Source organism: Ursus americanus, chromosome 16 (genome assembly GCF_024610735.1).
Source record: "Ursus americanus isolate L20-20 chromosome 16, mUrsAme1.1.p, whole genome shotgun sequence".
NCBI lineage: Eukaryota > Metazoa > Chordata > Mammalia > Carnivora > Ursidae > Ursus > Ursus americanus.
In genome coordinates this window covers 46008924-46023668 of record NC_142142.1, presented here as the reverse complement: position 1 = coordinate 46023668, position 14745 = coordinate 46008924, and the positions used below count along the sequence as shown (strand labels likewise).

The following is a 14745-nucleotide window of genomic DNA, read 5'->3' as shown; positions in this document are numbered from 1 at the left end:
TTCAAGTCTCGGTTTTGGCTCAGGTCGTGTTCTCAAGGGTGGTGAGATTGAGCCCCATGTCAGGCTCCGTGCTCAGCAGGGAGTCTGCTTAAAGATTCTCTCCCTCTGTCCCTCCCCCAAGTCACACGAGGTCTCTCTCTCTTAAATAAATAATCTTAAAAAAAAAAACCACTATATGCCAATTACCGTATGCTAAGGAATATATGTGTATGTATATATAATGAATGTGTACACACATTCGCTTAATCATTTAACCCTATGAGGTAGGGTTCTTCCTCATTTTTATAGAGTAAAACCTAATAATTTGCTAAGATTTCAGCGCTAATACTTGATACAGCCAAAATTTCAACTCAAAGAGTCTGACATCAGACCTCCTATGCTCTACAAAGAAGGTAAACTATAATCTTCATTATCACTCTGATAATACATTTTTCTGAAATATGTCATGGGGAAATTTTTATAAAAGCTGTGCCGTCCTGATCTTGGTGTGTGTGTGGAGGAACTGTCTTCTAGATTATGGCAGGTAGAATGTGAAAGACATTAATTGCCCATACGGTGCTTGTAACCAACATTAAAGAATATTGTAATTTTTCTCCAAGAGGCCAATGCTACCGACCTATGATCATTCAGGTAAAGTGCTTGGAATATATTCTTACTAATATGTTCGCAAAAAGTTGGCCATACTCATCGTACTATTCATTTAACACCAACTCTTTTTAAAGGGCTTAAAAATAACTAGGATGTTAGATACGCTCTTAAGGACTGCAGAGAGCTTTAATATGCTCCTTATATCAAGTGTGTGAGCAGAATTATAATCAGGCGTAGCTCGGGCTTCACCGGAAACATCTCAGAGTTCTCTTCTCCCAGAGACAGATAATGGCAATTAAAAATCTGGACCTTGATTTGTATGCTACTTAATGATGGTATGCAGATAAATCCGCTACAGCAGACTTTAGCTTCTCACATTAAGGTGGCAAGAATAGACCCAGAATTGCAGTTTGGCTTCCTACACTCAGGATATATCCCTAGAGAACATGTCAGGTCTCTGCAAGGGAGGATTCATAATGCCAAGTCATTTCCCCTAACTTTGCTCTCTTCCTGTTACTCACCCACACCCAAATGACTCAAATGGCTGCTTCATGTTCATTTATTCATTCATTCGCTCATGTGTTTATTCAAATGGCCTAATGATGAGTCTTGGCTCTGGCTTGCCAAAGGACTGTTTTCCAGATGAGCTTCGCGTCAGCAGCACAAACAGGTTCCGGTTGAGCTCCCTTTCTCCTGCCTCCACACCAGGTGTACTCATGCTTGCAGGAGAGGACTCGGGAGGAACAAGACATCACCCAAGTGCTCTCTAATTTAAGACGGATGGCTCCCAAATCCAGTTAGTTATTAGCATCACTCAAAAAGCTTTAAAAAGCTTATTTGAAGAACGTTATATAAGCATATGGTAAACAAATAGATCAGGACGGCACACAGTACAAAGTCAGTCTCTCGCCCCCACCCGGCCCTCAGTTTCCCTCCTGCAGGTAACGCTTGCTATCAGTCCGTGAGTGTTCTGTGTCTCACACTTGAGTCATGGTTCGGCTGGTATAGAATGTTAGGTTGGACAGAATTCTTACTCAGATTGCAGAAGGCGCTGCTCCATTCACTTTCAGCTTCGAGGGTTACCGTGGAGAAATTGGATGCCATTTTTAATTCCAATCTTTTGTAAGTGACCTCTTTTGTTCTCTCTGGAAGTTTCTGGGGTCTTATCTTCATCCCCAGAGTTGTAAGATTTTGCTAAGATGGGTTTTTGTTTGTAAGTCTCTTCTTCCGTTCACATATGGTGAGGCTAGTCTGCACGCCTATTTCATTTCAATGTCAGGAAATGTTATTATACTACTTAAAAATAATTCCTTCCATTCCCTTTTCTCCTTTTCTTCTTGTTTGTATATGTGTATGTACATATGTATCAGATGTTGGACCTCCCGGATTGATCCTCTAATTTTTTTTTTTAAGATATTATTCAGTTACTTAACAGAGAGAGAGAGAGCACAAGCAAGGGGAGTGGCAAGCAGAGGGAGAGGAGGAAGCAGGCTCCCTGCAGAGCAGGGGAAGCCCAATGTGGAGCTCAATCCCAGGACCCCAGGATCATGACCTGAGCAGAAGGCAGTCACTTAACCAACTGAGCCACCCAGGCACCCCAATCCTCTAATTTTCTTATCTTTTTCGCGTGTTTTTTGATTGAGTTGTTCCAAGAGTTTTTGTTTGTTTGTTTGTTTGTTTGTTTTTTGTCAAAGGCTTTCTTGGGGGAGCATTATAAGGTAGTTGTTAAAATCAGAGATTCAGTATATTTGGTAGACACTCCTTTCTAGGTGTATAACCTTTGATAGTTGCCTTAGTCTCCTTGTGCCTCGGTTGTCTCACGTATAAAATGGGGGGGAAATGTACCCAACTCATCGGCATTCAATGCAGGTTAAAGGATGGTTAAGTTAGCTTTCATATTTGCCTGGTACATAGTAAATGTTCAATACTGCTATTATTGCTGTTAATTTGTTCCTGTTGTAAAATATCTTACAATATCTTCCCCTATGTCTCTGAGGATATTAATCACAGGGTTCCTTGCATAGTCTATTTGTCTTCCTCTTACTTTTTGCAAATGGCTCATGTTGCAGAGAGAGATACCAAAAAGCCATTTGTAAGCGATGTGAGGGATTTCACTGTAGGCTTTTTTTCACTGTGGCCTTCCCAAATGTCAGTGTCTGTAGGCTTTTTCTCTGAAGCTGTTCTATTTCTCCAGAGAAGAATTCTTAAATCTCCCATCTGTCAGTGGGAGGTGGGCAGTGGCTGCCAAGGATCTCTGAGCTGGGTGAGTAAAGGGGCTGGGGAGTCCAATTTGAGATGCAAATCAAATAGTCTCAGAGAGAAGACACTAATTTGGGGAGTCCCTAGGTTTATAGTTGGCCCTTTGCTCCTTGCTGTGCCTTGGGTCTCTGAATCGGCTTCTCCCAAACTCCCTTCTCCTGTGGGATGGGGGAGGAGCTGGGGCTTTCTGTGGAAGGTACAGAAAGAGAAACTTAGTTCTTTTTTATTATTATTATTTTTAGGATTTTATTTATTTATGGGAGAGCAGGGGGAAGAGCTGAGAGAAAGGGACAAGCAGACTCCAAGCTGAGTGCAGAGCCCACTACGACTCAATCTTATGACCATGAGATCGTGACCTGAGCCGAAACCAAGAGTTGGATGCTTAACCGACTGAGCCACCCAGGTGCCCCAAAACTTAGCTCTTTTTTTTTTTTTTACAAAGTTTGTGTGTTTGTTTGTTTTTAGTAATCTCTACATCCAACATGGGGCTTAAACCCACAACCCTGAGATCATATGCTCTTCCAACTGAGCCAGCCAGGTGCCCTGAACTTTAGATTTTTTTTTTTTAAGATTTATTTATTTATTTGAGAGAGAGAGAGATAGAATGGCGGGGGAGGTGCAGAGGGAGAGGGAAGAGAGAGTTTCCAGCAGACTCCCTGCTGAGCAAGGAGCGGGAGGCAGAGCTCCATCCCAGGACTCTGAGATCATGACCTGAGCCAAAATCAAAAGTCAGACACTCAACCGACTGAGCCACCCAGGTGCCCCAGAAACTTAGATCTTTTTAAAACAGATTTTCGCCTGACTCCCCCAGCTTTAAGAACATGCCTCAGCTCCACTTTTTCCTGTGTCTGTATAGCTTCCAGTTCTTAAGACTTTCCATGCACTGGCTCGCCCTCCATAAGCCATGGGGTCTTAGCTTTACTAGATTTATAATACTCTGTCTTTAACCTGGTATATACCATTCTTTGGAAAAAAAATTAATTTTTGAGATGAGACACAAGAACAAGATCACTCTTGAAGCTCCACCTTGAAAAAAACAGACAACATTTGCACACAGCAGCTAGTTAGACACCCCCCACCCCGCTAGGCTCGCCAGCACACAATGAGCACGCGCAGACAGCCACAGCTCCCTGCGTCTGCTTTGAGGCTGAGAACTGCTATTTGTTCAAGTCACAGATGCCCCATGTTATGCAAAGAGACAGCTGAATTGCATGGGCACCATGAGAAAAAGAGAATAAACAATGAAACAAATACAGCAAGTCCCACATTAAGGGTTAGGCATAGAGATTACTTTTTGTTTTTTAAGATTTTATTTATTTATTTCTTAGAGAGAAAGCAGCAGCAGAGGGAGCGGGAGAAACAGACTCCCTACTGAGCAGGGAGCCCTACCTGGGGCTTGACCCCAGGACCTAGGATCATGACCTGAGCCAAAGGCAAATGAACAGACTGGGCCACCCAGGTGCCCCAGGCATAGAGATTACTTAAAAATAAAATGTTAAAAAAAAAAAAGTCTTAAGGAAAAAAAAAAAAGAAACAAATACAACAAATTTAGGCAGTTGGCATTCAGAACGTGGCCCAAAGCTAACACCTGTGAATTGTCATTAAAGGGTTTTCTTTCCTTAAAAAAAAAAAAAAGCCTTTTCTTTGCACATTTTAAACTTGAAAGGTCCCAGAGAATTTGGTAAGGCAGTGGTCTCTCCTCCACCTGCTTCCTTTCATCCAAACATTGGCCAAGATCTTCTTCACCTTTATTTCCTCCCCCACTCTCCTATCCTTGTGGATTGACATCCATTTTATTCCTTTACTCTCATCTTAATGGAATTGGGGAGCAAACAGAGAAAAACACCTGTGCTCAATCTACCACATGACCTAAAAATGGCAGTAAATGATTTGGGTGGGAGCAGGTAATTTCTTCGATATGGTAGACATTTTCTCTGCACCACTTTTGAGAATAAAGACTTGACAGTATCTGTAGTTTTTTGTACCCTCCCTCTTGCTCTGTTCAACAGATAGTCATCTTTGCAGGGTTGTGTCGCTCAGCTGTGACCCTGCTGTGTAACCCTGTGCCCACTGGGACGGTCCTTCTGGAACAGAACTGCTTATCCTTATACTTGGGATGTGCATTAGGACGCGGTGGTCACACTCCTGCCAGAACCCATCTCTGCTGTAACACCCTTTGCTCAGCATAATAGAAAAGAGACGGAAGCTGCTGTTTCCCAGCAGATTCTGATTCTTCTCCCCAGAACCTTGCCTGTGAGCAAGGTACAGAAAAATGCAAAAGCAAGTCTCATCTGGAATGAGGAAATTGTCAGTCATTTTGCTAATTTTGACTTAGGAAACCCACGAAGAAAAAGTGTGTGGGGATTTTGTTAATGTCTTCCTTCCTTCCTTCCTTCCTTCCTTCCTTCCTTCCTTCCTTCCTTCCTCCCTCCCTCCCTCCCTCCCTCCCTTCTTCTTTCACTCCGTCCTTCCTCCCTTCCCTCCTGTTGGCTCACCAGGCATGTTGTATTTAAGCTATTTTGGTCAGATCGGGGAACAAAGAATCACGGTTCTCAGAACACATTAAAGAAGTACAGAAATCCTGGGGACAAAGCCACCATGCCCGGCATAAATGAAGCCCTGTTCTGCCCAGCAGAGTTCCTCCCTCTACCCTCATCTCTTTTGCTGTGTTTGCAACTTGGACACCCTATCAGAGACGGAGGCCTTCTTCAGAAAAATATTTGTTGAAATCTTTTGTTTTCTCTGTGGGCTTTAAAAGCCACTGTGGTTTTTAGTCCTGGAATCAGCTTTTCTGGGCATGTCACATTGGCTTCCTGCTGAGACCTTTCTGGGGGCATGAACTCTACAGAACTCCAGCAGAGATCTGAAGATTCCTGCTTGTGAGACGTCGGCGGTGAGCCCCGTGAGGAGCTGCGGGGGGCACGCAGGCAGACTTCTGTGACAGCTAGCTCCTGGGTCAGCCAGTGAACCAGCCACATGACCGTGTACCGTGTCCCAGCCTTGCACAGGAAATCTGTGGAAGACCTGAGGGTAGGAACACAGAAGCCCTGGTTTCTGCCCTCTGAAGCACCCAATATCGTGCTAAGGTAAATGAAAGAATCAAAGAACTTTATAAGACAGCACAAAATTGGCACCACCTCAAAAGCCACAGGCACTCAGAGGAGATGGCAACCCATGCGTGATGAAAATCAGAGACTTCCAGGCTGAGGGGTCAAAGCATTTCAGTAGGTGGGATGGGCGACAGGGTAAGCAGAACTTGGCCAAGCCAGAGGGGCAGGAATGAGCGCTGGATGTTTGAGCAGGAGTGAATTCATCACTCAGGGTTGGACTGCAAGAGAAAGAGGAGAGGAGCAGAGAGGAAGGAGTGAGTCATCTGAGGTGATATTTATGAGAGGGAAGCTTCTAGAAAAATACTATTTGAATTGGCCGCTAGAGAACAGCTCTAATTTGTTGTTGTTGTTGTTGTTATTTTTAGTTTAACAACTGTCTCTGTTTTTACGTACAATTTTCCCAGCTCACTGGTTAACCATTCTTTGAGTTTAATTCAGAGGCAGGTGGAGATTTATTTTTGCCACCCCCCACCCCCTGCCCTTTAACCTTTCTTAAATCTCTGTGCTTTTGGTGGGCTGTAGTGTTGCAGGGGAGTGAATGTAGATGGGAGGGGACATGGCTCTCTCTTATTCAGCACTCAGGCCCGCGTGGCAGCATAGACCTGAAGTGCCAATACGCCCAGCTGTGTGTCTGAAATAATCTAACAGCCATCTGTCCACATCACTTTTTATTTTTTATTTTTATTTTTTAAAGATTATTTATTTATTTGAGAGAGAGCACAAGGTGGGGGGAGGAGCAGAGGGAGAAGCAGACTCCATGCTGAGCAGGGAGCCCGATGCGGGGCTCAATCCCAGGACCCTGAGATCATGACCTGAGCCGAAGGCAGATGCTTAGCGGACGGAGCCACCCAGGTGCCCCTGTCCATGTCACTCTTTAGACTATCTGGTCAGATCATGTCATTTCATGGCCATCATTCATTCACTCATTTAATCAACACTTACTGAGCACGGCTAAGTGTCACACACTGACGTGCGGGGGTAGAGCAGTGAGCAAAATGAGTGTTCTCCTTATTTCGTACTTCTCAAAAAATACGCTCATCTCCCTGGGGGCAGGCCAGTAGGACAGGGCCACAAAGAGCTGAGGAATAATCATGAAATCAGCATTTTCTGGGAGGGTCACGGTAAGTCATTGAAAACTAGGGCCCATATTTTTTAAAAAAAATATGAGTAGAACCCAAAATTCATGTGTAGTTTTAAGCTAAAGCAAGACTTGAAAGAAATGCCGTTGTGGCAGGTTGTTCCGGGCTGTGTCCCCAAGCCCTCTGCCCTCAGGCACACTGGGGGAACGTTTGCAAAGCACTGCCCTGCCTCACTGCCTCCCGTGGCCTCCCCTTGGCTGACAGGATCGAGTGCAAACTCCTCTGAGAGCATCCGAGGCTCTGCAGGATGTGGTCCTGGGCCACTTGGCGCTGCTCCCGACACCCGCTCCTACAGCAGGAGTGCGCCCGTCCTCAACAGACAATCCCTGAGCGCACGCTGAGTGCCGGGGCGGGGCTCGTACAGGACAGAACACGCTCCTGTCCACGGCCCACAAAGCACTGTTCGTGTTCTTTCCTGTCTCACGTTCCCCGCCTGGACCACCCCCTCCCTCTTTCTAGGAGCCTGCTGAAGTACGGCAGTTTTCCTGAGCGGCATGAATCTCTTTTATCTGTGTCCCATAGGACTCAGGAGACCCTTCCGTTACCATTTTCATATTGTCTTGTCCCTATGTATATGCTCGTCGTTTTCTCCCACTGGACATTAAGCTCCCCAGGCGGGGCATTTTTTCTATCCTTCTTTGTAGTGATACAACGCTTGTCACCAAACAGGCCTTCGATGAGTGTAAGCTGAACTAATTAGTTTTTCAGAAGGACATACAAATTCTCTGGGAAGCTCATCTGAAAGCATTCATGAGTTTATTCATTACCTATGCATTCATTAATTACTTACCAGCTTTCTATTATTGAGCCAGGTTTATGAAGATAATAGTAAGGAAAACAGAATTAGTCTCTCCTCTAATGAAGCTTATAATTGTGTGAAGCAGACTCACAAGAATAAAGGAAAAATACTTAATTGTAAGTATTTTATTATATTTAATGTGATAAATAAATATGATTGAGTAATCACATCAAATCTATAAATGTGATAAATATTATAAAGGAAAAGTATGGGAAGCTATGAACATACACATGGAATTATATGTTGGGAATTATATGTAATATCCTACACAGTTATATTGTTTGATTCCAGTAAAATTCTTCTTCCCTTTTAAACTTTTCCTTAACTTATTAAGTTCAAGCCCTTTTTGAACCATATTGTTAGACTCCTCCACATTTTGAGAGAAGGTCTTCTTTTCCATATAGGTAAATAAGACTTCTTGGACAGGGAATTGGGGCTTGAGGGGGCAGTCTCTTCCACATTTAAAAATCAGAGATAGGGGAGCCTGGGTGGCTTAGTCATTAAGCATCTGCCTTCTGCTCAGGTCCTGGGATCGAGCCCTGCATCAGGCTGCTCTGCTGGAAGCCTGCTTCTTCCTCTCCTTCTCCCCCTGCTTGTGTTCCCTCTCTCGCTGGCTGTCTCTCTCTCTGTCAAATAAATAAATAAGATCTTTAAAAAAGATAAAAATTAAAAAATTAAAACCAGAGATAGGGGCCCTTGGCTGGCTCAGGCAATGGAGCATGGGACTCTTAACCTCAGCATTGTAGGTTCGAGCCCCATGTTGGATGTAGAGATTACTTAAAACTAAAATCTTAAACAAAACAAAACAAAAAACAGAGATAAACCTTCCTAGAGAAATGACAGCAATTCTTTCAGAAAAGTGAGAAGGAACACTTCCCACCACATCTTATCAGTATTACTCTGATCCCAAAACCCAGATAAAGATATCACATACACACACACAAATCAGACCGTGTGATTTCGTGAACATAGATGCAATCATCCCTTAACAGAATCAAATCAAGGGCGCCAGGGTGGCTCAGTCGGTGAAGCGTCTGCCTTCGGCTCAGGTCATGATCCCAGGGTTTTGGGATCCAGTCCTGCTTCAGGCTCCCTGCTCAGCGGGGAGTCTGCTTCTCCCTCTCCTCCCTGCTTGTGCTCTCTCTCTCTCTCTAGCTATCTCTCTCGCTCAAAGAAATACGTAAAATCTTGAAAAAGAAAAAAAAGAAAAGCATAATCAAATCAGGTAATAAATACAAAAAATAATGCACCGGAACAAGTAGCTTTTATCCTCATAATGTAAGGTTGGTTTAATATTTTTTAAAAAAATCATCGTAATTCTAGAAAAGGAGAGAAGCAGTATCATTTCAGCAGATCAAGAAGAACGTAACAAACCCAACATCCATTCATGATTAAAAAAAAAAAATTCCCGGGGCACCTGGCTGACATTCATGGGACTCTTGCTCTCGGGGCTGTACATTAAAGCCCCACCTTGGGTGTAGCGATTACTTAAAAATAAAATCTTAAAAAAAAAATTCTCAACACAACCGGAAGAAAGGGAGCTAATTAAAGAGCACAAAACCAAACCTGAAACAGAGCTGCCAGTTAAAAAGTGAAAAATAACGAAAAACTTAATTATCAGTGACCTTTTTAAAAACTGAGTCATGAAATGTATAGATGTGGGAAGAACCCCATGGAACTTCTATGCTAATCACTAATTTTATTGAGCGCTTGTGAAGGGCTCTGTGAACATTATGTTTTTTTAATCCTTACAACCACCTTATAAAGTAGGTACAATTTTTATTCCAATTTTATAGATGATTAAACTGAGGCTTGGAGAAATCAAATAAATTCGCAAGGAAACACAACGAGTAAATGGCACAGCCAGTACTTGAGACGAAGGAGTTTGTGGTCTTAACCCTTGTCCTCATGACTTCTCCTCTAGCCACGTTACCTGACGGACTAGGGCAACTGAGCTTCAAGTCACACGGAGGCAAGCTAATGGCAAAATTGGCACAGGAACTCACGGCACTCTTTTTTCCAGAACCTATGTGTCACTTTTACATCTAATCCTCCCACCCCTTCCTTCTTACCAAAACACACATTTCTCCACCATGGAAGCTCCAGGCCCAAAATACTAGAGAAAGCAATATAATTTAGAGAACCAAGGACTGAATTTCATCTTCCACTCTGTTTCGCATTCGAAACCACTAAGCCGCAGAGCGAGAGGAGAGGATGCTGCCCACTCAGAAAAGAGCCTGCTGAGGCGGGACTGAGTGGGACACTCCCTTCCTAGGAATGCAGATGGTGAGAAAGGACAAATATTCAGAAGGGAGGTAAGGAAAGTTAGAGGTGGGGGTAGAGAATACTACCTTCCAGAAATGTGGAACTCTGGGGCCTGAGCAGGGGAACCCGAAGAGGGTGAAGTGCTCCAGGAGGCCTGGGACCGGCCCTTTTGTGACAAAGATCAGTTCCCACGGTCCCACTCACAGCCACCAGGATCCCTCAGAACAGCCTCAGAGGTGCTGGGAAGTGGCCCCAGGGCCGCGAGCCTCAGGAGCCTGGTCCCCCTCTGGAAAGCTTTGGCAGAGTTAAAAAGAAAGAAAAGTGTCCTTGTAATCAGAGCAATGAGCGTCAAGAAGGAAAATGGTGTGGCTGGATGGTGTCTGGGCCGATCAGGGGGGAGAAGAACCAGGTCAGCACACCTGCTTTTACACCAGGGGAAAGCCCCTAAGTGATACTCTCAGCCAGACCGACGCGAGCCCACCGTCTCCGGCAGGCACCCGCCGTGACCGGCATCATTCCCGTGTCCTCGCAACGGCAGAGACACGGAGAGCAAGCATTCTGAATGATGGGGGTTGAACTATGGAAAATCTGGGGGGACAGAAAAGTAGTTCATGAGTCAGAAAACAGTCCACAAATCTAAAACGTGGTTCAAAAGTTGCTTCCAGGGGCGTCTGGGGGGCTCAGTTGGTTAAACGGCTGCTTTTGGCTCAGGTCATGATCTCAGGGTCCTGGGATCGAGACCTACATTGGGCTCCCTGCTTCTCCCTCTCCCTCTGCTCTCTTTCATCTCTCTCTCAAATAAATAAATAAAATCTTAAAAAAAAAAAAAGAAAAGAAAAGAAGCATCTTCTGGTAGCCACAGAGGTTAGGCAACAAATATGGAAAAGAATATTTTGAGTCTTGGAGGGAATATTTAACTCCTCTTAGCTTAATTTTATGTATTTAAGATTAGGAGCAAAACAAAACAGACAATAACAACAAAATAAGCCTCAAACTTACTCCCTCAAACTCTTAAAATAGGTTTAAAAACAGTGCGGAGAATGGTCACCAGAATGGGCTTGGGTCAGGATGGAGTTCTCACGCTGCCGTTTAGGGATGTGGCTTCAATAAGATCCTTAACTTTACTAAACCTAGTTTAATTGTTCATAAATTGCCTAACGAGAGTCCCGATTTCACAGGGCTATTGTAAGGATTAATCACAGGAGGGCTTGTTTGAAAGCGCACAGTATGAAATACATCTTAGCTGATATAATGAGGAGAACAAAAGTGGAAGGAAAGTATATAATCCTAGCCAAGAGGGAGGATGCGTATATCAGAAACCTCGCAGGAGGGAGCAGAGCGAACCGTAAATACGGAGCCAGGGCCTCTGCTGCGGCAAATAGCACCTTTTTGAGCAAACTACAGAAAGACAGGATTTTTATCTTCCTCCAGGCTGATTCGGCCCCACACAAGATACAGGCTGGGAAGTGGGCAGCAGCTCTTATATAGGGACCCAGCAAACGGACGATTACTTTGGGGAATTGTCAAAGCCGGTTATTGTATGACCCCACTTACATGTGGAACAGGGGAAGCTGTTTGAAGGGTAGACATGGAGAAATCTATTTCCTAAACAGCTATTACCACGATGTTTCCTATTTCTCTGTGCAATGACACGAAGGCATTCCAGGGTTGTTGGGATGACCTGGAGAAAGGTTTAGGGAAAGATGAAACATTTCCAGGGACTTCAGGAGGGAATTGACAGGACCTAAAGACTGGAAATGAGCTGGAAAAATAGGATAGGGCCAGACCAGGACAAGTGTGCGTGACCTACAAGGAGGTCAGAATGTATCCTTGATGCGTGGACAACAGGGAGACAGTGGAGTTTGTAAGTGAGGTGTTCTGTGTTCACATTCACGCTCCAGCATGACAGCTCTGTCCTCGGTGTTTGACAAATGAACTGCAAGAGGGGCTTGGCTCAAGGAAGCCAGCTGCAGTAAACCTGAAAGCAGCAATAGATAAACGAACTGGTTTCGATCCTGTGGAATTTTCCCTTTTCTTTATTCACCTGAAGAAAAACAAAATACAGGGCGCCTGGCTGGCTCGGTCGGGGGAGCATGGGACTTTCGATCTCAGAGTCGTGAATCCAAGCCCCCCGTTGGGCGTGGGGCCTACTTTTAAAAAAATGAGTAGAAGCGCAAAATACTGAAGAAAGTTGTCGAACATCGTTGCAATGTTCATGCTGACGGTCTGAAAAAGTAAGGTAGTTCTGTGAAAATGGCAACCCTGGTTTGCAGAGTCTACAAATGGTAGGTATGAATGGTCAAGCTAAGGAGAGACAGTTATACCGCAAGATGATAGAATGGAAAAAAATCCTGAATGTGGTGTCTGTCAGAGATATTTTCCGGGAGTATTGGGTTGCCTGAAGTAAGAAGATTGCCCACAGACTTGCATTTCCTGTGCAACATTTCATGGCTGGAACCGAGATTGTTCCTTTGAAGCAATACTTCGGAAATGTAGGGCCCAAAGTCTAACTTTAACTCCTGACTTGCCGTACGTGGAATCTTACTTACGGGCAGGCAGACGGCCCTGGGTTTTAGAAGCAGCCAGCTGCCCACATCATCTGACAGGATTTGTCCACCTTCCAAACCGGGATAAGTAAACCTCCCCTGTCCAGTTCCCGGAGTCCCCTAGAAGTTTCCATGCAACCCTTCTTTACTAGAAAACCAAAGTAACCTTCCACGTTGGGAATGTTGACTTTTCCCTTCAAACCCTGTTTGGAAAGTTCGCAACCGCGGTATCACATTCAGAGGAAGCAGGGAGGGGCAGAGGGAGTGAGAGGAGAGAAGGCTGGTGTTGCCCGCGGGGTCCCAGAGGGGAGATGGCCATCTCCCGAAGAATGAGCAGTCTCACCAGAGGCCGCACTGGGGACATGCGCTCGCTGTTTGCTTTGGCCCGCGCTGGCCCGGAGGTCTCAGGGTTACTTCTCCCCAGGGACCCGGAGCGGCCCCCAGGCCTCCCCAGCTCCCGGAGCACGCTGCCTGCGGCCCGCAGTGTCGCCGGGGCAGCCCCACGGTTTCCGGCATTTCATAGAAAGGGGAAGGCCGCCACCCCCGCGGGGCCCAGCTCCTCGCTAACTAAAGAAGTCACAGGGCCGCCGGAGCTGCGGGGCTTCTGCAGGGCAGAAGGCGCCCAGCTTCGTGATTGAAACCACATGGGCTGATGGGCTGCAGGGTTCCAGAAAGAGAGAGAAAGACAGAGCACACGCGTGCATGCTGAGACCCCCCCCCCCCCCAGGGCCAGGCTGTGCAGCCTTTTCGGGCTCCCTTCTCCCTCTGGCTTCCAAAGTCAGATCCTCCAAGGACCCTGGACCACCAGTGTCCGGCAGGAAGAGCACTACTGTAGTTATTTTAATTTTTTCTTTTCTGCCCACCCCCCGCTTAATTTAGTGTAAGCACATTCCTCACTTCTCCACCCCCAGATAGCAGAAAATGACCAGAAATCCCCAAGGCCTGGGGCCTCTCTCTACCTGTGCGAGGTTCCCCCAGCTCCCTCAGGTAAAACAGCAAGGAAGGGCTGCATGTTGGGGTGGGGGAGGGAGCAAATTTATCAAACTAGTATAAGATACACATTAACCCTTTTTAAATTTAAAACTTTAAAGACTTATAGGACTAATACATAACTATACTCTCCTTATTAAAAAAATAGGAACACTTTAAGGGCTCCCTTGACCCCTTCTCCTTAATCCTCCTCCCCTCCCCCATGTAATTCCTGATACCAGCTTCATGAATATTCTTCTAAATTTTCCTCTGTGTCATTATACGTACGTGAATGTGTACATATAGACATAGAAAACTGTGTTACCTTGAACAGAACTGGATTCTATTGTACATATGGTTTTCGATTTATTTTCACTAGGTCTGGGAAGTTTTTCCATGCTAGAATACAGAGAGCTACCTTCAGTTTCCAAATGGGATTTATAATTATAAAAGGTGAAGGAAAAAAAGCAAGATAGAGGGATTGGCTATAGTAGCTTATCATCGATTTTGACCTATGGGCCAAATCTAGCAACACTTTTCCTGTCCTTGCCCCGCCTCCCCACCTTTAGTATGGCCAAGAATTAAAAATTAAGAATGGTTTTTACACTTTCAAGTGGTGGAAACACAATAAAAGAATAATGTTCTTTGTCACATGAGAATTATATGAAATTTAAATTCCGGGTCCATAAATCAATTTTATTGGAACACAGAGCTACACTCACTCGGGTTCGCATCGCCCGTGGCTGATTTCACACTACGGCGGCGGAGCTGAGATTTGCAACAGAAACTGCATGGCCTACAAAGCCTAAACTATTTACTGTCTGGTCCTTTACAGAAATACTTGGCAAACCTCTGAGCTGCAGAACAGTTTTCAACTCATCCACCTTGAACGAGAGATGTTCAAAGGTTACTGGATTCCTAGACATCAGAAAGAAAACACAAGACGGAGGATTGGGCTGTGCACTAAGGGGCCTGGGTTCCAGAGCTGGTGCAGGACCTCAGTTCCATCTCTTTATGGCCCGGCATCCATATCTGTAATACTGAGGAGTTACGCGGGGTCTCTAAGCACC

The 14745-nt window shown here is 45.0% G+C and overlaps 1 protein-coding gene across 1 annotated transcript in view; it reads right to left on the bottom strand.

Moving 5' to 3' along the window:
* The window catches only part of CLMP (CXADR like cell adhesion molecule), a 93501-nt gene that overhangs the window by 33865 nt on the left and 44891 nt on the right, over positions 1-14745 (bottom strand).